This window comes from Cupressus sempervirens, chromosome 9 (genome assembly GCF_028749045.1).
Source record: "Cupressus sempervirens isolate cs-2001-9-10 chromosome 9, ASM2874904v1, whole genome shotgun sequence".
Lineage (NCBI taxonomy): Eukaryota > Viridiplantae > Streptophyta > Pinopsida > Cupressales > Cupressaceae > Cupressus > Cupressus sempervirens.
In genome coordinates, this window is record NC_143126.1 from 305,144,940 (window position 1) to 305,171,787 (window position 26,848).

A 26,848-nucleotide genomic window follows, 5' to 3' on the forward strand; every position below is an offset into this window, starting at 1 on the left:
GTTTTATGGCCTCACAACTAAAGATCTTAATACTTTCTTGTTTGATTTTGACATACTCTATCATAGCTTTGACTACAACATCTATGCCCATAAGTTCAAATTATTTCCAGAAACACTAAAAGAGTTAGCTTTACAATGGTTCATGGGTTTAGGAGCCAATGTAGCAGGTACTTGGGATGAAATGCAAACTCTATTTCTAGACAAGTACAAAGAGTATTGCAAAGAAAATGATTCAAGAGGAGATGATATTTTTAGAACATCACAAAAGGAGGAAGAAACATTGGAAGACTATGTTTTACATTTCTTGTATACACTATAGAAGAACTCTCAACATGTTGTGTTTGAGGATTCACAAAAGCTAGTCTTTTTGAGAGGTGTGAATAATAGTTGTCTAGAAGCATTAGACTTGATGGTTGGAGGAGATGTGTATCAATATTCTTGGGATGACCTCAAGAATTATTGTCTTAATTACCCAAGATCAACCATGAAGAAAGGAAAAGGGCACCAGACTAGAGCTATTAAAGGAATTAGTCAAAGTATTTTAAAGCTCGAGATATCTAATCTACTCTCAAATTTCAAGCAGGACATTATAAATGATGTCACTACACATCTTGACACAATGACTACAAAGAAAAAACACATAGAAGTTGAAGTACAACTAGTTGAGTACTGCCTCTATTGTTGAAAGCAGAAGAAAGATTGTCAATGCAAACTGGTCACTAGCATGGAAACCTAGCATCTTCCAAATAAGTATATCAAGATAGATGGAGATGATGAGAAATTATTCTTTGTTTCTCAATGTCGAACATGGGCCCAATGTCAAGGTATGCCTCAGGACCCTTTGCAAAATTCAAATCTATATGGTAATCAATGGTAAAACCATAATACCCAAGGTCCTCCACAATATAGTCAACCTAATTGGAATAATGCTTGGAAAAATAATCCACAACATCCCCGATGGCCACAAAATTCCCAACCTTCCTGGCCACAGGATAATCAATGGCAGAACCAATAGAACCGATGGTAACCACCCCGAGGGAATTGGTAGTGTACAAATCAATGGAAAGGACCTCAATAGTGGCCCAACCAAAATATTGGTAGTCTACAATTACCACCCCCATTCCAACAACCTGCACTAACACCACCACTTATGAGTCTTGGACCTCAAAAGTAGACCCAGTTACCTATACAACCTCAGCCAAATTGAAATAACTAGTAGTGACAACAACCCATGTACTCTACTAATGCTCAGCAATATCTTGCTTATGCTCTAAATGTTGAAAATATACATTTGAGATCTAGTACAACCATACCAATGCCTAAACCACCTCTTATAACTAAAATACTAGACTCCTGTAGCATCAAAACCCCTAGTTTCTAAAGAGGTTGACCCGACTAATGTCACTATTTTAGCTCAAGCCCAACCAATGGTTGAACCTCCTTTTCCAGAGATGCTCGTACAAAGTAAACCTATCGAAACAGAGGAATAGTCTTTTGATATTGTTGATCAGTTAAAGAACATGCACGTCTAAATACCCCTATTCCAAGCTATTAAAGATGTTTCAATCTATGGAAAAGCCATTAGAGAAGCCTGCCTAAAGAATCCTAGGAAGAAGAAAAAGGACCCAACTACAATCCATGTTGTAGGAAAATTGGTTGATATTATATTAGAAAAATTGATCACTCCTAAATATTCTGATACAGGTAGTCCAGTTGTGAATGTGATTATAAATGGTCAGTCTGTTAAAAATTCTTTAATTGATCTTGGTGCTGCTATAGACGTCATGACCAAGGATACTATGAAGAAGTCAAAAATAGAAGGATTAATGGCTACTCAAACAATTCTACAACTTGGAGATAGTTCTATTGTTACTTCTGATGGAATGATAGAAAACATAGTTGTAACCATAGACTCTCTAGAGTACCTTGTAGATTTCATGATTCTATCTCCTAAAGTCAATTTATCTAGTTACTCTATCATTCTAGGATGACTGTGGTTAGCTACAGCTAATGCAAATATAAGTTGTAGGTCAAGGAATATGACCATATCTAATGGTCAAGCAACAAAGAAATTTGATTTATATCCTCCTACACAACCACAACTAGATTTAAGCACATTTGGCTGGCCATATTTAATGGATGAAGAAGAAGAGTTAAACTCTATAGCACAGCTTATGATGTTACATAGACAATCTTTCCTAAAGTTGGAAGAAGAGGATTCAGTAATTTAGAGTATCCTTACTAATAATTGTGTGGTAGAGAAAGATGTATCTAACTATTCTATGTTAGAATTAACCACATATGAGAAATGTAATGAGAATTCTATTTTTCTCAAAGAACCAAACATTATTCATCAACTCTTACCAAGTGAATTAGATACAAGTCCAATCTTCGAAACTGCTATAATTGAGTCTACCACTACTGTTAAGCTGTCAAAAGGTCATAATCTTCACGTTAATCCCAAATTATCTTCCACATAGATAAACCAGTTAACAGAGCTACTTCAAAAACATGAAAAGGCTTTTGCATGGGACTATGGGGATATGAAAGGGTTGATTCCTACATTATGTACCCATAGAATATACATCAATGAAGGGTGTCTACCACTGTGTCAATCCCAAAGAAGGATTAATCCAACCTTAGAGAAATAGTTAAAACTGAATTGCAAAAATTGCTTGACGCTGGTTTTATTTATCCTATATCTGATAGTAGATGGGTGTCACCCCTAGTCATAATGCCTAAAAAGGGAGGTAAATGGTGGATTTGTGTAGACTACAGAGAATTGAATAAAGCAACCAAAAAGGATCACTTTCCTTTACTATTCATAGATCAAGTTCTGGACACTCTAGCTAGAAAGAAGTATTTATCTTTTCTACATGGGTATAGTGGTTATAATCAAATAAGTATTGCTCCTAAAGACAAAGACAAAGCCACATTTACATGGCCATGGGGTAATTTTGCATATCCTATTTTGTCATTTGGCCTGTGTAATGCTCCTACAAAATTCCAACGAGTTGTCGTCAACATTTTTGTTGATATATCACATGATTGTATGGAAATATATATTGATTATTTCACAACATGTGGAATCATCTTTTAAGAAGCCATGATAAATCTTGAAAAGGTTCTTATCTGATGTAAAGAGCATAAAATGGGACTTAATAGTGAAAAAAAATTCTTGCTCATGCAGGAAGGAGTGGTACTTGGTCATTTCATATCGGCTACAGGAATACAAGTGGACCCAGTAAGATAGAAGTAATTCTAACACTACCCATACGTACAAAACCAAAAGATGTAAGATCTTTTTTAGGTCATGCTAGATATTATAGACATTTCATAAAAGACTTTAGCAAAATAACTAGTCCTTTGTACACATTATTGACAAAGGAAGCTGAATTTATTTGGACACCCAAATGCAATGAAGCCTTCCTATAGCTTCAGAAACTTCTCACCATGGCACCAGTTTTACAAGGACCAGATTGGTCAATTCCATTTCATATTCACACCGATGCATCAGACTATGTTGTAGGAGTTGTATTACGACAAAAGCCTACTAATCTTGAGAGTGCCATCTACTATATTAGCAAAAGCCTTTATGGACCCAAGCTAAATTATATAGTAACAGAAAAAGAACTTTTATCCATAGTCTATGTATTGAAAAAATTCAAATGCTATGTTATTGGATATCCTACTTTTGTTCATATTGATCACTCAACTATAATGTATTTAATGAACAAACCAGTTGTCATTGGTAGATTGGCAAGATGGCTCTTGTTGTTACAAGAATTTGATATTACCATTATTGATAAGCCAAGAAAATCTAACATTGTTTTAGATTATTTGTCTAGATTGACCATTGCTAATGAAGATCCAACTCTAATTGAAGATACTTTTCTAGATGAGCACTTGTTCCATATAGCAACTCATACACCATGGTCTGTAGATATTGCAAATTATCTTGCTAAAAATAGACTACCCCTACACTTCTCTTATAAAGAAAAGAGAAAGTTAGTAGAGAAAAATTTGCAATACTCTTGGATAGATAGCAATCTCTTCTATGTAGGGTGAGATCAAGTCATGAAGAGGTGTTTCAGGGAAGAAAGACATGTGATATACTACATGCTTGTCATGATGAACCATGTGGAGGTCATTTTGCAGGAAAAAGAATAGAAATGAAGATACTTACAATAGGATACTATTAGCCAACCCTACATAAGGATGCAATGACATATACAGCTAATTGTGACAAATGCCAAAGGATGGGCCAACCAACCAAAATTGATGAGATGCCACTCACTCCACAGGTTTTGGTCACACTTTTTGACAAATGGGGCATGGATTTTATAGGTCCAATTCACCCACCATCAAGTGGCAAGTCCTACATATTAGTATGTATAGAATTTGTAACTAAATTGGTGGAAGCTAGAGCAATGAAAAATGCCAAAGATGAGAAAGTAGTTAAGTTCCTGTATAAAGAAATATTTACCTATTATGGAGTGCCTAGAGAAATTGTCACAGATCAAGGACCTCAGTTTGCATCAAATTTGATCACTGAGGTTATGAAGGAATGTAGCATAAGGCACCATAAATCCAATCCTTATCACCCTAAAGAAAATGGGCAAGCAAAGGTTACCAATAGAGAACTTGGAGCCATTCTGACAAAAATAGTACACATATATAAGAAGAATTGGACAAGTAGACTAATTGAAGCTATTTGGGCATACTGGACCACATGAAAGACAACAACTAGATTTACTCTATTTGAGCTTATCTATGGTAAAGCAGTGATATTATCCATCGAATTTGAACACAAGACATTGTGCACTACTTTAGAATTGAACATCAATCTTCCTGCAGCACAGCAAGAGAGACTCCTCCACTTGAATTTGTTGGATGAAATATGAAAGAGAGCTCTAGAGAGAATAGAAATTATTCAACACCAACAAAAGCAGTGGCATGATGCATATATGAAGAAAAAAAGATTTCAAGCAAATGATTAGGCCCTCCTCTATGATTCTCATTTCAAAGAGAATCTAGGGAAATTGTAGACTTGATGGTTAGGGCCTTATGAAATTTAGCATGTATTTGATAATGGTGCAGTGCAACTCACGACTATTGATCTTGTTCAATTTAAGTTACTTGTAAATGGCCATAGATTGTGTCTCTATCATAAGCCACATAATAAAGCGCAATTCTTGTAGCAAATTCAACCAACTAGTGCACCACCTCTTTTGAACACAGTTCCTACAATAGAAGATGAAAATCTTCTTCTTACGGCCATGCAATGATAGAATTCTCAAAACCTTCATAATAAAATGTCATTTAAATATGAGGCCCCATTCTTCCATTCACTTTTCTCTTTCTTCATAATCAACCCATTTCATTTATTTATCTACCATCCACCCACATTCCACCTTCCATGTCACCCACACTCTATTTGTTTTCTTTCAATAAACAAAATCGTTAGCACTTTCTACGATTGTCAGCCTTTGCTACCTCATCAACTTGCATGCGGATGTACAATCACAAATTTGTAGGTACAACAATTTCTTTTCCTCTTTATTCATTTTTAAAATATAGGTTATGATATTTATATCTAATACTGCATTATATATATCATATAAGACTTAAGCTAGTTTCTCCTTCCCATACCAAAATTTTTTAAGTGCGGACACTTGTCAAATTTTAGTGGGGGTCTAGAAAAGTGTAGTAATTTCTAAATGCCACCTCCACGTTATCCTAGTCATTTCTATATCAAAGAATGTACTTTGGTGGTAGTCTGATATTTTTCATTTCATTAATTTTTTAAATCTTTTTGTATCTGTCATACCTTTTATTGCAATTTTTGGGAAAAGATCTCTTATACTTGGCATGATTGAAAGGACTAAGAGCTATTATGGGAACATTTGTAGTTAAAGCCTCAATGTACTCTATCATTAATGCATCATTATTCTACATGTTGCAAACAAAGGGGTCTTGATTATGAGAAGTGGTAACAACATACGGCATTTTTAAAATTAGTTTTGAAGCTCAGAGAAAAAGAAAGTTTGCAAAGGTGGGAGGAACACAATTTTTTTGTAGTAGAAAGAGTAGAAGCTAGACATTTTGAAGATGGGAGGATAGCTAAAGAAATATGAATTATTCATTCATAATATTTTACTTGTAGATATTGAAGGAGTGCAATGATTCCATGCTTGTGGATGACTTAGTTATTTCTTACAATTAATAGAATTCAATGAGGAAGTGGCAATGGAGTTCATGACAACATTTGATGAAGGAGAATCCTTATTTTGGTGATTAAGAGTGGTTTCTGCTGAGGAAAGAATAGAAGAGGTCACTAGGTTACCAGTAATTGGGGAACATTATCCAAATGAGCATGATGCTAGATCTTCAAGGGCATAGTTCACTCAGCAAGGTGACCCTCAATTGGACATCACAAAACAAGGATGTAAGAGACTTTCTCTTCCACCTCCATATCTAGAGCTAGCAACCCACATTATCATATATTTAACCTATGGAGGTAGGTTTTCAAACATACATGCTCATCATTTTAAATTACATAGTTGCATGAGGAATAACATGCAAGTTAATATTCCCAACATTCTTTACAATATGTTACGTACCAATGTTGAGGAAACCCAAAAAGGAAAGCCAAATTTTGTTTCCCATCATGCCCTCATTAAAATTCTAGTTGAACAATCTCTTAGGGATTCTTCCCCTATTTCATGGGCAAAATTTGTTGAATCCAAAACCTTACAGCTGCAAGTTAACCCTATTCCTCAAAACTTAGAAAATGGGGAAGAAACCACAGAGCCAATTCAAAATCTAGGTGAGAAGGAAAAAGAACCCTCTCTTGATAAATTTTTTAAGCCTAATTTAGAGGATGATATGTCAAGCTTTTCTAGGGATAAAGGCAAGAGCAAGTTCAGCCCTAACCTTGAAAAGGAAGTGAAAAATCCCTCTATTAAGGTAACAAAAAGAAAGAGGTATGTTCCTATAGTAACTAATCCTACAGCATCTACTCTAATCATGCCTAAACCTAAACAGACCTGTAAAGTGGTAAAAGCTGAAAAAGGTCATATACATAGAAGCCCTCGTATGCAAGGTCAAGTATCTCTAGCTTCTATTGAAAAACCAAATGCCCCAGTTTCAAAATCTCAAATAGAGTCAATAGTTGAAAATGTCCCAAATGATTCTCCTGTGCAAGTGGAGCCCCAAAACATAGAAACGCATGAAGTTGGGTCTGTCAAGGAGACACCGCAAGAGAATCCAAAAATGTGCAATTCAATTCCTACTACTATTCCAAAAAAACCACCCAACAATTAGAAACCTATCGTGCCATTAGTCTCTAAATATTCCAATGTCTCCTTATACCTTATAAATCTTCTTGGTACACCTAGCATTTCCAACAAGTTGCCAAAGAACAAAAGATGAAATTTGAAACTTGATAATGTTCATCATCAACAATTCAATCAATATTGTTTAGTCTATACAATCATTTTATTTTTCAAAAAGTCATATGGAAGCAAGAAAGAGACTAGATGCAAAAGGAAATATTTGATAGAGATGAAGAAATTGAATCATTAAAGGAGCAACTAAAAAAGTAGAAGCAACAAATGAATAAGGCTTTGAAGCTAGCCGATCAATCTATAGCCTGTAGACCACCCCCAAGGGTGTATGCTATGTGTTTGAAAGAACAATTTTTGTTGTTCCAGTTGATGATGCCAATAAGAAATATTGATTGTGAGTTTAAAAATGCTCAAGATTTTGATAATATGTATCAAACTTTTCCCTCATGGAAAAAGAACTTTTTGTGTGAGCTCTTTTTACACAATTTCACAATTCCACAAGAAACAGAATGGAATCCCTTGCTCTACATAGTGGATGTTCATTTAAGAGCTCTAATGTCATGGATACATAGTGAAACCAATTGTCATAGATAGTTGGATACTTATAGAGACCTCAAAAAATCTAAGCCACTACCACTCCAAGTTGAATCCCATAAGCCTTATGACCTCCTGAGGGATTGGTTCAAATTAACTTGTGGAAGGCCAAAACCAAAAATTAGAGAGAAAGTGTTTGAAGAAAAGGAAAAAGTTTACAGAGAGTATCAAACACTTCCTAATTTTACACAATAGAGAGCAATTGCAGGACTTAGAAATAGGTGGAGTTGACTGCCAAAATCTTTTAGGAAGGCTAAACCACATAGCCCTATTAATTTTGAGGCAACAGTGAATCGAGTGCCTAAATACATGCAATTAGGAAGGCAAATAATGAAAAAGTTATGGATGCCACTAACCTTCCAACCTCCTACCTTTCTCTGGCCCTTGTATGAAAGTAATGCTACCAGGTTAGATCCATCAGTTGAAGAACACTCGGGTGAGCATTGTAAATATTCCAGAGGATACGTCTACACCTTCAAAAGTGGGAAATAGGGGAAGACAATAGTGGGAGATTTTAAAACAATGGCAGAGAAGTACAATGCTTGAGGACAAGCATTGGCATAGTAGAGGGCAGATGATAAAGAAAATTAATGTCTCAAATTTGATATAGTTTTTATATAGTCTGAACTTACTCTTTAAGCCATGAGAAAAACATTTCCAAAATACTTTTTTTAAATGTCTTATGTTGAATGCAGCTAGAACCTATTAAACCTATGGATAGTGGATATGACGTACCTTGCTTAATATTATATATATTTTAAGCTATGTTTTAATATTTTAATGAGAGTATAAATGTTTTTGTATATGTTTGAATGCCTCTAATTTGTAGGAAATGGGGAACTGGTATGAAGAGTGGCAAGCACCGCATTAAAGGAGTAATGAAGATTGGCCACAGCATGAGAAGCACGGATCAGTTTTGGGTGATAAGCCATCTCTGTGAAAGGAGTTATTTCAAAAAGCTGACTTGCTACATTATCTACGGACTATTATTCTATTACTGAATCAATATTCTAAAAGTTATCGTTGACATCCCACCATTTTTCTACTGATGATGTTTGCTCATGAGTTTTTATGTTATGTATTTTGTAATAAATTCCAATCCTCTATATATATGGGAAGTTAGAGTTAGTTTGGGGATTGGAAGATTCTGAATTTGTTTTCTCTATTCTTTTTGAATTTTTCAATCATGTAACAAAAGCAAAATTCTAATGAGAAAGTGATTTTGGATTACTTGTTGTGTTCTCAGTTAGTTGAAGCCAACCAAGGGGGCCCACTTGGGAGGTGGAATAGATTTAGGTAGAGTAGATTTGTTTCTTGTAATTTCCTATTTAAGATAGATTTACTATATTAGTCATATAGCATAGTTACTATGAAAGTTCCTACAGCACTTGTAGAAAACTATCATAGTGGATATTTGAACTATTAACTAGTTTAGAATTCCCTTTTTTTTAGTTTCTGCAGTTCTTTGTCGATAATCTAAGTACGCTTACTATTCTGTATTAGTAGTATAGATTCATTTCATGCATTTTTCTTTCCTACAGCATAGGTGTTAAGACTTAAAGGAACTCAGTGCACATATTGTGCTGACCCATTTCAAGTCCTACATCCCCAGGTTGACAATTCAAATGTATTTCCATAGTAGAATAGACAGTTCTCAAGATGGATAGAGTATCCTTGTTAGAGGAATAGTAGTGTGATTATCTTGATCTATTATGGAAACCTATAATCTATTGTACTTATATCACTTCCATTGTCTCCATATTTATTTGATTTGGTTCATTCCACTGTGTGATTGGAAACAAAGTAGTCATCTCTGTGTTCCACCGCTCTGCTAGTTTTGGTGAAAATATATTTGATTTTGGAAGCATTGTTTTTTATATTTTTTTTTCTATTTTGCTTCTAAAATATTAACATCTTTGTCATCTGAATTCTTGAATACATCAACTCATTTGGATATCTTTGGAGTCTGATAGTTCAAGTGTCATGACTGGCCCTTATTTTTATTTTAAGACTTTGTAATTTTTGAGATATCTTCCCTTGTATGTGGAAAATTTCTTTTTGTCCATCCCTATCATCTTTAACAAATTTCTTACAACTTTCAACCAAAGCTCTTATGTATTTCAAACTAACGCTTGGGGTCTTGTTATTCATGTGTCTTGTACGTGGTGCTTGTATTCTTTTTGGGAACCTTGAGCCTTTAATTTAATAGTGCTATGGTATTTTCTATGCCTTTGTACCCTATTATGTTTGATTGTATGGTGAAGTGTTTGTTATTTCCTCCACCTACCCTTTATATCGAGAACGTTCACTTTTTCCTTTCTCTATTGTATGAGCAACAGTCTCTCACTTTATTCTCTCAGCTTGTCTCTTCGATTGATGACATGTTTTTTGTCCTTCTCTCATAAGCGGCTTGATACTATGCCTTCTTGGTGTCATCACTAATTTGATGCAGAATATCATGTTTTACATTGACCAAACATAGTTATCAAACACCAGTAATAGTCTTCCCAAAATTAGACAAGTAATTAAATGTAGAATCTAATTTATGAGCATCAGTTTGCAAGAAATCATGAACCTTAGAGGATGCCTATCCAAATAGGATGCTACCTTTGATTGAACAATTATTTTTCTATCTTTTCCAAGATTACTCCAAATGCACAAGATTTAAGCTTTGTCGATCAACCTTGGGAGAAACAAGTATTTCCATTATTTTTAAAATCTCACAGACTGGAAAAGAACCTACTCTAATACCATGGTGTTTTTCTTGGATCGCTGCAAACGTATGTGCATTTCCATGTTTCTGGTATATATATTCTAGGAGCAATGATCTCTCTCTTTTTTATATTGTGGATGATACATGGAGAGACATGTCCCTTCAAGGGACATGTCTATTCATTTATTTAATTAATATACAAATTAATTGTTTAACCACACACAAATATATAGATATCTCTTCAGTTTAGTCTCATGAGTTTATCCAACTGAATTCTCCAAACATTAACAAATGTTACACTCTTTATTATTTTTTGTTGATTTACAATCTACCTTAACAAAAATAAAATTACAAAGTTACATATTTATGTATTGTTAGATAAAAAGAAAATTGTAATAAAGTAGTCATGAGTGGAAATAGTGGATAAAATAAAGAAATGGTTCATACTTTTATGTCCTTGAAGCAATCTTTTGAAAATAAATGTATGTAGATGTAGATTATGTTCATGTCATATGCATATTGTGATATAGTAAAGAATATGAGTTCTCATGTTCCATTTTATGGTTGTAGAAATTGAGGATGACAATATTGCAAATCTGTAAGTTATGGTAGATAAAGAAAATGGAATCATACTTAGATTTAACTTAAAAGGGAAAAAAATATGTGTTTGGGTTCTAAAGTTTTGTGCATGACACTCTAATACCAATATAATGAGGAGCAACTATGTAAGCTAGTTTTGCTACCTCCTTAAGAGGCCTGAAACCACCAAAGTGGGGATGTGAGTCAAAAGTGTATCATTAAAATTTCTTGATCTCTTTGGTAGACTCCAAGACTCCTATATTTCCAACCCCAATAGATAAATCCATATGTTTGGTATCCTCTTGTCAATTTTTTCAAAAAGGCCTAGTAGAGATCTAGTTATAATTAGCCCTCCTAAACTGGTTTTTCCTCTTTCTTGTGAATTCCTTCACAACAATGCACCTAAAAAAATGTGGATTAGCATATCTTTTGGTAAGTACTAAGAGACTTCAAATATTTGGACATGGGTTTCTTCTTTGACTAGGTCAACCCTATACTAGTGTGAATTAGTCATTTTAGATTTGTTTGGACACTTATATTGAACCCTACTTTTCTTAGGGAAATTTTCAAACTATTGGTCAGAGAAATGTTGCCACACTATGTTGAATCCTAAATAGTGCTCAAACCATGTCTATTAATCAAATTTCCATTGTTGAGATCTCTTTCATGTCATTTTCTTGCTTACAATTAGGAAGTCACCCGATTAGGGCTCATTGGTTCTCCTAACTCCCTTTGGATTTTGATGTTAGACCTTTTGTGACATATAGTTGATCCCTTCTATTGGAAACTACAATTGGAGCAATTTTTATATTGTCATTTATGTCAAACCTATTGGTAAGACAGACTCTCAAACCTATTGGAGAGATATTTTACTAACAATATAGAGAACTGTATCGTTTGATTGATGAAAAGGATTTGAAAAGAAGAGGTCATGAGATGACCTAATGAAAGGTTGAGTTAAGATGTGTTAAGTATCATGAATATACAATGAGCACTTGATAACTTAATCCTTGACAAGATAATGTGTTGTTCAATCAATACATGGAGTTAAAAAGATAGTTGGATGAACCTTAGAGTTGAAACAAATCAAAAGGATAAGCTTGACTAAGTATTAGCATTGGTCAGTCAATGAATAAGTTGAAGTGGAAGATTAAGGAACTTAAGCAAAAAGTTAGCAAAATAATTCAAGTTGGGTGTTATTTATTATTGAGAAAATGTATGATGTGTTGTAGTGACCAAGTAGAGTAATGGTCGAGCAAGTCTATTGATGTTGAATGAGAAAGTATAGTGTGTGTCAAGCTAAAAAATGGTGATAAAGTGGAAGAACACAGTAATTGTAGAGTGACAACAAAAGGTACAGTTTGAGAAAGATTTGAATTTGAGGCCAACACCATTGTAATTTTGAATTATTCAAAGCACTTGAAAGATAGGGATTGATAAGTTGGCATATTTAATGTATGAGGAAAGTTTTTTTTGTGATTATAGGCAAGGATTTGGTTAGAAGTTTCTAGAAGAAGGAGAACAAAAAGATGGAAGGGTTCAATGAATCTAACCTAACCTTAAGATCAATGATGATGTTTAAGCAACAAAAGATTGAAATTACCTATTTAAGGAGACATATGATATATTTACTAAGGTTGGTTCGTTGTTGATTGGTGATCTTAAGGAGGAGTTGTGAAGAGTGATTTCTTGAGGAGGTGTCAAGCAGATTAGTAATGGAATTATCAATGGAGACCAGTCAATGAACCAATAGATGAGCGTATGGAGATCTAAATTTGCAAATTAAGTTGTACTTTATAGATCAAAACTATTGTTACATTCTAACCATTGTATTAGTCAAAATAATTTAATCAAGGTTAACCTAGTAGTCATTTTGTAAATCCTTTAATCAATGTGACATTCAAATGCAATGATCAAAGTCCTCTAACAAGACCACTCGCAACAAGGTGATTAAATCATTTAACAGGTTCACATTTAATAGCGTGTTGTATAACCTTTAATAGCATTGGCTCTTAACTGAACTCACTTCAGAAGAGCAAAAATTTGGTAGCCTATTACTTGGTGATTTTTCCCAAATTGGGTTTTCACATTAAATCCTAGTATCAAAGTGTTATTTTCATGTGTGGATGTTGTTGTTATGCATTTTATATTTTTATAGTAGTTAATTTATTGGAAATCAACACATATAGAGACAAAGAGTTAAGATATTGCATGAAATGTTAAATTGTTAATGTTATGCTATATAGACTGAGTGGTTATCTAAGATTAAGTAAGTTGTTTGAAGTTAGTAGATATTGAATTGGTACATCTGGACTTGAGGATAATTGATTCACCCCCCGACTGCCTCCCCCCCTCCCCCTCTTAGTTATTCTAAATCATTATAACAATTGGTATCAAAGCATATGGTGCTTGCAAGGAAATTTTGAAGGGGCTCAAGCCAAAGATCAAGATGCACAAGAGAGAGATTCCTATGTTGAAGAAGGAGAAATTTCCAGCATGGAAAATGCTTATGAGATTCCACTTATCTAGTATTTGAGATTCCACATCTTACTACTTAGACAATGAATAAATTAAGGTGCCTATGCCTATGATAGTTGAACAAATGAAAGAGAATTAGAAGCACAACCAAATGATGATTGAACTTGTAGTAGCCTTGAGTTATGTAGAATTTGATGATGTGAAAGAATGCACTATTGCTAATAAAATGTGGGACAAGTAGGAAAAAATTCATGGTTGTGACAAAAAATTTGTTGAGAGCTAAGGTAGAAATCTTGAGAAGAAATTTTGATGACATAGGAGTGAAAGAAGGTGAAACTGTAGTAGAGTATTATGGCTAAATCAAAGAAGTAGTGAATGTTATCAAAGGAGTTGAAGGAAAAATATTTGATGAGACTACAATAAGTAAGGTATTGAGGAATTTACTTCCTATCTATGCAACTAGATTATTTGAATTCAAGAACTGAGATGTACCCCTAGTCCAATTGGTAGACTTACTACATTTGAGTTATCAATTTTTGATAATTACACCCCTACTAGTGTTGAATCTACATTCAAAGCATAACTTACCCTTGATGGATCTAAGAAAAATAAAAAAGTGCAAGTACGTAGAAAGTGAGAGTAGATTTGATGATGAACTTGAAGCATTGTTGGCTAGAATATTTCCTAGAGGATAAGGCAAATACAAAGGTAAACTTCCTATTATATGTTTTACATGTAAAAAATTTGGTAATATTATTGCTAGATGTCTTGATAGATATGAGAAAGAGGAAAGGAAATACTTCAAGTGAAAATGAAGAAGAGATGATAGAGATGATAGAGGCAACATAGGTAGAAGAGAATACAAGGACAAAGGTAAGAAATCTTGCTATATTGCTAAAGAAGATGGCTCTAATAGTAATTGTGATGATCATGATGAAGAAGTTTTTTATGTTGCAATGAAAGAGGATTATGATGAAGATGAGAATATTGCATCAATATCACATATGAGTAAGAGTTATAGATAGATAATTGATAGTGGTTTCTCACATCATATGATTGTTGATACAAGTTTGATAAGCTAGATCATTATAATCAAAGTAGTGTTAAGTTTGGTAATGATGCACCATGTTATGTAAAAGGTAAAGGATCAATTAAACTAAATGATAAGATCAAATGTGACAATTCATATTGGTTCTATGGTTTAAAATCTTGTTGAGTGTGGCACAATTGATAAGTTCATGTAGAGTTGATTTTGAAAAGGAAAAAAAAGGCTAAGATCTATGATGCTACTAGTGAACTAGTTGGAAGTGAGAGAAAACAAGAGGTGGCTTGTTCTATCTAGACCTATATGAAGATACTTGTCTATTTTCACAATGTGAAGATGTTTGGTTTTGGCATAATAGTTTATGTCATGTGAATTTTGCCAATTTGGTAAGTACTAGTAAGATGAAAAGAGTTAGAAGGTTACCAAGATTGAGAAAACCTAATAAAGTGATGTGCAAACAATGTCAAATGGGTAAAATGAAAAAGTCTAGTTTCAAGAGCAAGACATATTCTTCTAATAATATTTTGGAGTTGGTCCATACTTACTTATGTGGTCCTATTGGAATACAAAGCTATTATGGTGATAAATATTTCATTTTGTTTTTTATGACTTTTCTAGAATGATGATTTTGATATTTCTTAAAGAAAAATTTGATACATTTCAAATGTTTAAGTGGTATCTAAATATAGTTGAGAAGGAAATGGGAAAGAGTCTTAAATTCTTGAGATCAGACAGAGTTGGTGAGTTCATCTCAAATGAGTTAAAAAAAATTTGCAATGGCAAAGGAATCAAGAGGCAAATGAGTGCACCAAGGACTCCACCATAGAATGGTATAACTGAGAGAAGGAATAAATAAATTATGGATTGTGCAAGAACACTAATTATGGAGAATGATGTTTCACAGAAGTACTAGAGAGAAATTGAGCACTACAATCTACACTTTGAACTGAGTTCTGAAGAAAGGAAAAAATAAGACACCTTTGAACTATGTTATAGATATGCACCAAATGTGAATTATTTTAAATTTTTTGGAAGCAAGTGTTACATACTAAAACATTCAAGAAAATGTAAACTTCATGCAAAAAGTAATGGGGATATATTCCTAGATTATTCCACTAAGAGAAAAGCTTATAAGTGTTTGAAATCTAATACAAACAAAATTGTAGAAAGTGCAAATGTTAGAGTTGGTGAATTTGTAGACAAAAATGGAGAAGAATCCAAGAAAGAACCTCAAGATTGTAGAAAGATTGTCTATATTTATGAAGGTGAACCTAGCATCTTATCTAAACTAGAGAAGGTGGTTGTTGAGCATCACCTACCAGGCATTGTCAAGTTTCTGTAGAAGAGTTGTGTCAAGCATCAAAAAACTATCATGCATCAGGCTACAAGAGCAGAGTCATGGACTATGACTCTCGATCAACAAATAGAGAAGTTGAGTTGCAACTAGAGACAACAGAAGATGTTGAACATGTAGAATCTAGTGAACAACTAGAGGAACCAAGACTTGAACCTGTATTGGAAAAGTATGTGAGGAGACATCATGCACCAAATCAAATTATTGGAGATAAAGATTCAGAAGCCATGACAAGAAGAAGGTTGAAGAATGATACTTTCTTATCATGTGAGTTTGAGCCTAAGTTTGTTAAAGATTCTTTGGAGAATGAATATTGGATCAAGGAAATGAATGAAGAAATTGAACAAATTGAGAAAAACAAGACATGGAAATTGGTACCCAGTCCAATGGATAAGAATGTGATTGGAACCAAGTTGGTTTTCAGAAACAAAATGAATGAGAAAGGTGAAGTCACAAGGAATAAGGCAAGACTAGTTTGTAAAGGATATGCACAAGAGGAAGGGGTTGACTATGGTGAAACTTTTTCCCTAGTTGCAAGGTTAGAAGGAGTGAGGACTTTGCTTGCATATGCTTCTTACAAATGATTCAAGGTGTACTGAATGGATGTAAAATCTACATTTTTGTATAGAATTCTAGAGGAAGAAGTCTACATTGAACAACCTAAAGGATTTGTTGGTCCAAACAAAAAGAATATAGTGTTGAAATATTCAAAATGGGAAGAGTACTTCTAAGAGGGGGGTGAATCAAAAGTATCCCACTTTTGACCTTTTTTAATCCTTTAAAACAAATTAATAAAAGTAAACTACATGCATGTAAACATATTAAATAAACATAAAGTAAACACATGCATTAAAACACATAATAGCAGATTTGGTAACCCAGAAACCCTCCAAGAATAAGAAGGTAAAACTAGGGTGGGGATGATACCCACAAAAATTACTATAGCAATAATTGTTTGACCACTTATGATGATCTACCTATGAAAGGCCTGCCCTGTCAAAGGCTTTACACTGTATCAATAGTGACCTGGTTAAAGGATTTGCAAACACTTTACATGAAGTGTCACCCTATTAAAGGATTTAGTCACCTCTTCAAAGGATCTACAAAATAGTTGTTAAGCTAACCTATCAACATAGGGTTTTCACTATCTAATACAATGGCTAGAGAGTATTAGAAACCTTTGACCTAATTGCTTACAATCTTCAATTGTTGATTTTAGGTACTTGATCTACTCACTCTGATGTGATCCTTGCTTGATCGGATATCTATTCATCTCCCTTGTTCTATTCTAATCAACTAGATGTGTAATTGCTGCTCAATTCACTGAGTCTGTGATGCCCTTGTTGTTTTCTATGTTCTGCAATTTGATATCTACTTATCAACTTCCTTGACTTCTCTTCAACAACATAAAATTGTGGGGTCTAAGTCTTCTTATAAAGACTTTGTAGACTTAGGGTTAGGTATGGATCTATGATCCATATTGAATCTTAAATTCTCGCTCATTCCTTGCATTTTTCTCATTGGTTGCATGCCTTCTCCATTTTTCTGATTGGTTGCATGCTCATTGCATAGGAAATATAAAAGATTCATTCTTATCCTTCTCATCCTTCAAAATCCTTCTATGTTGGCTCCAAAAATGGTTTACATCTGAGTTTGTAAGGGCACAAACTCATATGATGATTCTGTGTTACTCAACACATACTAGACTATTGGTGCTTGGCACGTACACTATCTTCTTTGCTTGGCATCTATTGCATTTTGTCTTGTTCAGCACATGTATGACTCTGGCTTACTTAGCATATGTAGCATTCTAATTTTCTCAGCATCAACTGTGACTCAACACCTATATATATCACTTGGCACCTATTGGAATTCTGACTCGAACTGTGGCTTAGCATACATAGTGTACTCGGCTTCAATGTAGAAAGTGGTTAAGTGTGTTGACACTCAAATGTCAAAACCATTTTAAGACCAAAAATCTCCCCCTTTGAAATGAGTGTCAAAAACACTTAACTAAAAATTACTAATTTTTCCTTATGAGTACCCTATCCAATCTGTTCTGCATATGTACAAATTTTCAAAAATACCTTATAACTCCCTTGAGCTGATTTTGCCAAAATTCTATGCTAGATGTGCCTGATGCTCTTTGTCTTTACCCTATACCTATGTGCTGAGCAGTTTTGTTGGTTTTATTCATATTTCCCTCAAAACATTATTTCTCCCCATGAAAGAATGTAATCAAAACTTAGTATTCTCCCCCTTAGATATATCTTCCTTACTATTATTTCTCCCCCTATCTTCCTTATTATTTCTCCCCCTTTTTTGACACTTATGTCAAAGGGCTCTAAGGAGTAATACCATATTTTGCAAAAAATGTGTTATTTACCTCCATTATTATTTTCAGAGCTACATCCCAATTCTCCAAAACAATATCTAGTGACTTGTGTTGGATTGCAATCTCTATAGCAAGATGTACAAGTCCATCTAATGTAGAAAGATTAGGATCTTTCTTGAAGATAGTTTTAGCATAGACTTGCTCTTTGTGGAGGACCTCCAAATGTGGGGTTATGGAGGATTGAATCTACATTAATTTGGCCTTTATATTGGCCTCTTCACTTGCTAATGTAGTTAACTCTCTTTGATTGTGAAGTGATTGGGAAAAATGCTTCTCACTTTGAGCTTGATCCCTCGGCAATTGCATGCTAAAAATCTTCAAATTTCTCTTCAAGCTCATTATCCTCTAACTTGTTTCTTATGTGAAATTGGAAAAATCACATAGCTTTTTATACAATGAGAAAATGTTCTCAAGTACAGCTTTGACCTTGTCAATTTTCTTGGCCAATTCTACCTATTCAAGTGTTATACCACTTGATATTTTCTCATTCACCTTCCCCTAAAATTTCCTTTCAGACCATTCCATAAGTTTAACATTTGTATACTGGTCTTCACTAGTCACTCGGTCAACTATATTAGAGAGTTGTTCTATAATGGGCTTTTCTTCATTTGGTGACTGCAAGCTGAAGGCATCCATAAAGATGTCCTTGATCTCATGTAGTGCTTTCTTGTGTTTATACTCTTTTCTAAGTATTTCCTGCCTCTTCCTTCTTTTCTTCATCTACTCTTGTTGTTGCTTCCTTCTCTTCCTCTCCTTTCTTTGCTTCTATTTCCTTTGCCTTGGTACTAGCTTCTGCCTTATTTGATTCCTTTTCCTTGTCATCGGTTATTTTGTAAGTTGTTTTCCATAATTGTGTGGATTTATTTACTACATCCTCAATCTTGTTGTGTAGGATGTTGAAGGCTCTATATTTAGGTGCAAATTTTCCACCATGTTTCTTATTAGCCTTTGTTATTTGACCTCTTGTCAAGTCAAGCATCACTTGTGCTAAGGTAGATTCTCTAATCTTCTTTTCCATTTTTAGACAATAATGCCATTTATTTTCAATTATCTTATATAGCTCTCTAGGCATGGTATTGTCTAACTCTAGAGGTGTATTCTTAAATTCAGCCATCATGGCATTTACTAATTCCTCTATTCTATTTTGTTCTTCTCTACTTAACTTGTTTAAATCAAGACTTTTTAGATCATTCAAACCTGAATTCCTGACATTTTCACAAATTTTGTCTAAGGCAGATTGGGAGGATGACTTACCACTTTGAATTGGCTAAGATCCTCTGACTCTATTATTTCCTCATCATCTGTGTCTGGCTATGCCACAGATTTTCTTCTCTTCTTTGGCCCTTCATCAGGCTATTCAATGGCCTTATTCTTCACTTTTTTTGCCTCTTTGGCCTTTTGTGTGGATGCCCTTATGGTAACTCTTGTTGCTGGTGCTAGCTTTTCTTGTGCAGGCTTAGTGAACTTCTTGGGCTTGTGCTAAGTTGGAGGCTGAGTTTTAGCCTTTCTTTTCTTTTGCTCGGCTAGTGTAGGTGCTTCCTTGGCTTCTTCTTCCTCATTACCTTCCTCCTTTTCTTCTCCTAAGCCCTATGTTAACTCCATTGGGCCTTGCCCTTGCTCTTCTTCTTCTTCTTCTTCTTCACCACCTGCTTCTCCTTCAATATTTGCTCCAAATTTCTTCTTTATCTTCTTTACTAATTTATCTTTTCTCTTAATAATAGAAGCTATCTTCAATTTAGTTTCAACATTAGATTTGACAACATCATATGTCCCAAAGTGAGTAGCCTCCTTATCTATCTCTTCTACAAGCAATGTTGTGATTGTTGTTGAAGCTTCATCTATATCAAGCTCATATCTCAATGGCCTTAGCCATATTACTCTTCGTATTGCTGCCTAGATGTAGGTATAATCAATCTCAACCAAAAAGCATATGTCATTGATGTATTTTTCCACTAAGGAAACTGGTATTCTCACCCTTTTCTTCATGGATTTCTTAAAATCCTCAAAATAGCTTATCATTTGGGCCTCAAAATTGTCACCCATCTAACCAATGAACTCATTGATTTGTGTAATTGCAATTTTTTTAGGGTTCTAATTCACCTTTCCAATAGAAGGAAACTCTTCCATAACATAAAAGAATATACACATAAGAACTGAACGAAATTTGCATTGAGCACAGTTTGATCTCCTTATTTCTCATAAGTTTTCATTTATTTTCTCCAACATTAGTTTTGACAGAACATATGTGTGATCTTTCTTTACCAGTTTGTAGGCTACATCAATAGCTATACATGGCACATTGTTCAATCTGTTGGATTGATAGAATTTATGAGAAATCACTCTTACTACAAAATCTAGAAGAGGATCGTTTATAGTATTAATAGTCATACCACTCTTATTCAATTTGGCTCTTATATTCCTTTCAATGATCTCTTTGGAATCATTGCACAGGGTCTTAGGCCAATCTAGGGTTGGGAAACCCATAACCCTATGCACTATCCTTTTTTGTAATCTTTACTGGTCTTGTTTCTAACCACAAACATCCATTGTGAATTTTGTTAAGGACAATCTATATCCATTCAATTTTGAAACCTATAGGGTAAACTAGGGCATTGGCCAAACCCTTTTTCTTGACTATTTGGAATGCATCCTTCAGCATTTTATTTTTACATAGTTTTTCATAGGCTTGGAATATCTCTAGATCACCTACTGCACCTATCTTGTAGTTATAACACTTCTTCATATCTTGTACCATGACAACTTTTGGTGGAATTATGGACAATGTGCTAGCTAGATCTTTTTGTAGGTGACTTTAGGGATTAGCCTAAACTCTGGTTGTTTTACCTCATTACTAACTAATTGGACCTCATGACCTTCCTTTCCTTTGGGGTTTCTTGAACTAGAAGCCATTATACTAAACTAGGGTTTTAATGTATTAAAAACTTTAACTCTGCATAGCTCAGCACTTGATAAATACGTTAGAATGTTGAAATGTATGATAAATCACTATTGATATCGATGCAAATGCTTCAAGGTTGTTGGATGATCACTCTTGCACTCTTTTTGTCTTTGCTCTGTGTTCGAATGGCATAAAAATGAACAAAATTTGACCTTATACTTGTCAAAACCTAGCATTAAATGCTTAGTGCATATAGCTATAAACTCGGCACTTTGAAGGTTTTACCATGACTCAACTCCCATTATATTTTGTTTACTCGGCTTCCACTAGTTTTCTATTTCAGTCAGCTTCAACTATCAACTTGGTTGCTATTAGAAACTTAGCATCCATTAGAGCTTTACTCAGCATCTAAGGATAGTCTGGTAGTATTTGCAAAAACTTCAAATTTTAATTTGGCACCTTTGCTTATGTAGATTTCTTCCTTGTAGTACTTCTTTTTCTTGGAACTGATGTATGATATAACTTTGTATATTAGTCCCATACACCTATTCTTGTTTAGTTGGATGAGATGTGATCACTAGACCTCTTGGGTGAAGTGATCTCTCCATTTGATGTGTTACACTCATCTTTCTTTTTCCAAGTTTTGTTCATTTGCCCTCTTATTTGTTCAACATCAACCTTCTCTTTTCCTTTGTTGACTTTCATCTTGGGTGCTTTTGACTTTGTTGGGAAATTCCTACTGATATGACCAATTTTCAAGCAATTGAAATATGTAGTTTGACTTAACCATCTACTGTAATTCCCTCTAAAATGTGTCCTTATGCAATTTTTAGGAATGTGTCCATAATCCTGACAATAGTGACAGCTATACCTAGTGTTGTAATCCCAGTTGTAGTGATGACCATGGTTGTTCTTTTTTGCAAGCTAATTAGGTGTCCACATAGGCTTTGATCTACATTCAAATGCTCTATGTCCATATTTTTTGTAGTTGTAGTAGTGACCTTCAAATCTTGGTGTCCTAATGGTCTTGGTTCTACATTCATATGCTTGTTGTCCTTGCTTTTTGCACTTATGACAAAAGCTTGCATTTTTAGGCTTATCATGTTGATGATTGTTCCTTCTCCTACATACATTAGAGGTATGTCCCTTTTTACCACAGAAATGACAAGTAGGTTTAGTGTTCTTACCTTTGTTACTCCTTTCTTCTACAGTCTTGGATGATTCTCCTTGCTCAATGCTGGTGTAACCAAGTCTTGAAGTATCATTATTAGCCCTTGGTGATTTCAGTAGTTGCTCAAAGTACTTGATAGCCTCATTGGGTTTGTTGAAGCTTTCTACTATCTCCTTCTCTCTTTTTTATTCATTTTGCAATTGCTCATTTTGCATTTTCAAGGTGGAAATCTCAATGTCCTTTATGTTTAACTCATGATGAGCATTCATCATCTGACTTAAGGTGCCCAGCTGCATGTTTGAGATTCTTTCAAACTCAATTGTCTTCTCCTCTAGTCTATTGGTAAGATTTCTCTTGTCATCTTCTATCATGACCTTGTCCTCAATGGCTCTCTTCTTTTGTTTAATCACTTCACAAAGCATTATGGCTTGTGATTCTTGTTCAAGCTTGAGTATTCTAATTTCTTCAGCTTGTGCTCTATTTTTCTCCATCAATTCAGCTATTGCTACATCAAATTTGTTGGAATCTCCATTAGAAAACACTTGTGTGGTATCAATCTCCTTGTAGTGTATGTCATTTTCAGCTATGGCTATATCCTTCCTTATTTTTAAGGACTTTCTCAATTCTTCTCTGGCTTCTTCCAATTTGTGTAGAGCGAGGTGCACATCAATCACCTGATTGTCTATTATCTTCCCAATTTTGAAGACTTCCATCTTCATACCTTTTCTCAAAATTGTTAGGCTTCTCCTTGTGAGAACCTTGTGCTCTAATACCATGGGAAGAGTACTTCTAGAGGGGGGGGTGGGGGTGGGTGGGTGGGGTTTGAATCAGAAGTATCCCACTTTTGACCTTTTCTAATCCTTTAAAAAAAATTGAAAGTAAACTGCGTGCATGTATACATATTAAATGAACATAAAGTAAACACATGCATTAACACACATAACACCAGATTTAGTAACCCAAAAACCCTCCAATAATAAGAAGGTAAAACTAGGGTAGGGATGATAACCACAAAAATTATTGTAGCAATAATTTTTTGACCACTTCTGATGATTTTCCCTATAAAAGGCATGCCTTGTCAAAGGCTTTACACTATGTCAATAGTGACCTGGTTAAAGGATTTGTAAACACTTTACATGAAGTGTCACCCTATTAAAGGATTTAGTCACCTCTTTGAAGGATCTACAAAATAGCTATTAAGCTAACCTATCAACATAGGGTTTTCACTATCTAATACAATGGCTAGAGGGTATTAGAAACCTTTGACCTGATTGCTTACAATCTTCAATTTCTGATTTTAGGCACTTTATCTTCTCACTCTGATGTGATCCTTTCTTGATCTGATATCTATTTGTATCTCTTATTCTATTCTGATCAACTGGATGTGTAATTTCTACTCAATTCACTAAGTTTGTGATGCCCTTGTTGTTTGCTCTATTTTGCAATTTTCTACCTACTTAGCAACTTCCTTGACTTCTCTTCAACAACATAAAATCATGGGGTCTAAGTCTTCATAAAAAGACTTCATAGACTTAGGGTTAGGTGTGGATCTATGATCCATATTGAATCTTGAATTCCTGCTCATTCCTTGCATTTTTCTCATTGGTTTCATGCCTTCTCCATTTTTATGATTGGTTGCATGTTGATTGCATAGGAAATATAAAAGATTTGTTCTTATCCTTATCATCCTTCAAAATCCTTTTATTTTGGCTCTAAAAATGGTTTACATCTAATTTTATGAGGGCACAAACTCATATGTTGATTCTGTGTTACTTGGCACATACTGGACTACTAGTGCTTGGCACATACACTATCTTTCTTTGCTCAACATCTATTGCCTTTTGTCTTGCTCAACACATGTATGACTTTGGCTTACTCAGCATATGTAGTGTTCTAACTTTCTCAGCATCAACTGTGACTCAACACCTATATATATATATATATATATATATATATATATATATATATATATATATATATATATATATATATATATATATATATATATCACTTGGCACCTATTGGAATTCTAACTTGGCACATACTGTGGCTCGGCATACATAGTGTACTCGGCTTCAATGTAGAAAGTGGTTAAGTGTGTTGAAACTCAAATATCAAAACCATTCTAAGACCAACATATAGTATGTAAGTTACATAAAGCTTTATATGGTTTGAAGCAAGCCTCTAGAGCACAGTATGAAAGGTTACACAATTACTTGGTGAAAATTGGCTTTGCAAGAACAAATGACAATAGGAATCTGTTTCTAAAAAGTGAAGTTGAAAATAAGATATTACTAGCTGGAATTTTTGTTGATGATATCATATTTGGAGGAAATGATTCATTAAGCAACATTTGTTGATCAAATAAAAAAGAAGTTTGAAATGTCAATGTTTGGAGAGTTTAATTTCTTTATTGGCTTGCAAGTGTATCATATGAATAAAGGTATTTTCATCACTCAGTCCAAGTATATCAAAGAAATTTTAAAGACTTTTGGTATGGAAGACTCAAGACTAGTTGGAATACCTTTGGTGACTGGACAAATATTGTCAAAGAATGATGAATTTGTTGAAGTGAATCAAACATTATACAGGTCAATGATTGGAAGACTACAATATGTTATAAATAGAAGACTTGACATTGCATTAGTTGTTGGAATTGTTGTTAGATTCTCCGTTAATCCCAGAGAAAACCATATGAAGGCAGTAAAGAGGATATTGAGATACCTGAAAGGAATAGAAGATTATGGACTATGGTACAAGAGAAGTGACAAATTTGAATTGAAGGTTTATACAAATGTTGATTGGGCAGGAAATGTTGATGATAGAAAGAGTACAAGTGGAGGATCTTTCTTCTTAGTTAGAAGATTTGTTTCTTGGAAAAGCAAGAAGTAGAACCATAGTTTACAATCTATAGCAAAGGTTGAATATGTTTTTGTAGTAGTGAATTGTTCAAATATTGTATGGATCAAGCAATTGTTGAAAGGAATGAAGAGATAATTGAACTTGTTGTGATATATTGTGATAACACAAGTGTTATAACCATATCAAAGAATCATGTGATGGATGCAAAGACTAAGCATATTGAGATCAAGTATCATTACTTGAAAGAGTTGGCACAAATCAGTAAGATTGGAATATGTGAACACAAAAGAGCAATTAGTTGACATATTCACAAAGGCACTACCTAAGGATTCTTATGAATATCTAAGAGGTAAGTTAGTGGTTATTCCCCTACCTAAAGAAAACTAAGCAGAGATGTTGCATTGCATCAAATTTTGTAAATCGGGATACCATAAATATTGATGTTGGAGGTTACACTTTAGGAGCTACCTAAAGGTGTGAAAAGTAAGACATTGAACTATGAGTAGATGAAGCTACAAGGAATTGATGTTGAGATACATTGATATATCGGTTCGATTAGTTACATGAAGATGTGTGTGTATGGTATATTTTTGACATTGTTGTCAAAGAGGGAGAGAATGCATTGTGTTACCATACAACATTGATCAGTTAAAGAGTGAGAAGATTATTAAGCTCTCAAACTAAGGGAGAAGTTATGCAATAAGAATGATTGTTGACAAGAGGGAGAACTAATAGAGGGAGAATCCTATGATTAAATGGCATGAGAATAATAATGAAACTAAGAAAGAGAAAATACAAACACAAAGGGAGCTAACAGTACAGTATTAATTTTTTTTGGATTGCATGGTAACTAGTGACATATGAGTGGTATTTCTATCAATGTCAAAGAGGGAAATTGTTGGAAACTACAATTGGAGCAATTGTTATGTTGTCATTGATGTCAAACTTATTGGTAAGAGAAAGTGTCAAACCTATTGGAGAGACATTTTTTACTAACAGTGTAGAGTGTCATATCATTTGATTGATGAAGAGGATTTGAAAAGAAGAGATCATGAGATGACCTAGCAAAAGGTTGAGTTGAGATGTGTTAAGTAGTATGAAAATACAATGGGCATTCGATAAGTTAGTCCTTGACAAGATAATGTGTTATTCAATCAACACATGGAGTGAAGAAGATAGTTGGATGAAGCTTAGAGTTGAAACAAGTCAAAATTATAAGCTTGATTGAGTATCAGCATTGGTCAGTCAATAAAAAAGTTGAAGCAGAAGAGTAAGGAATTTAGTCGAACAAAATAGTTCAAGTAGAGAGTTAGTTAGTTTCAAGAAAATGTGTGAAGAAGTGTCATAGTGACTCAATGTAGTAATGGGTGGTTGATGTCAAGTCATAAAGTATTGTGTGTGATAATCTA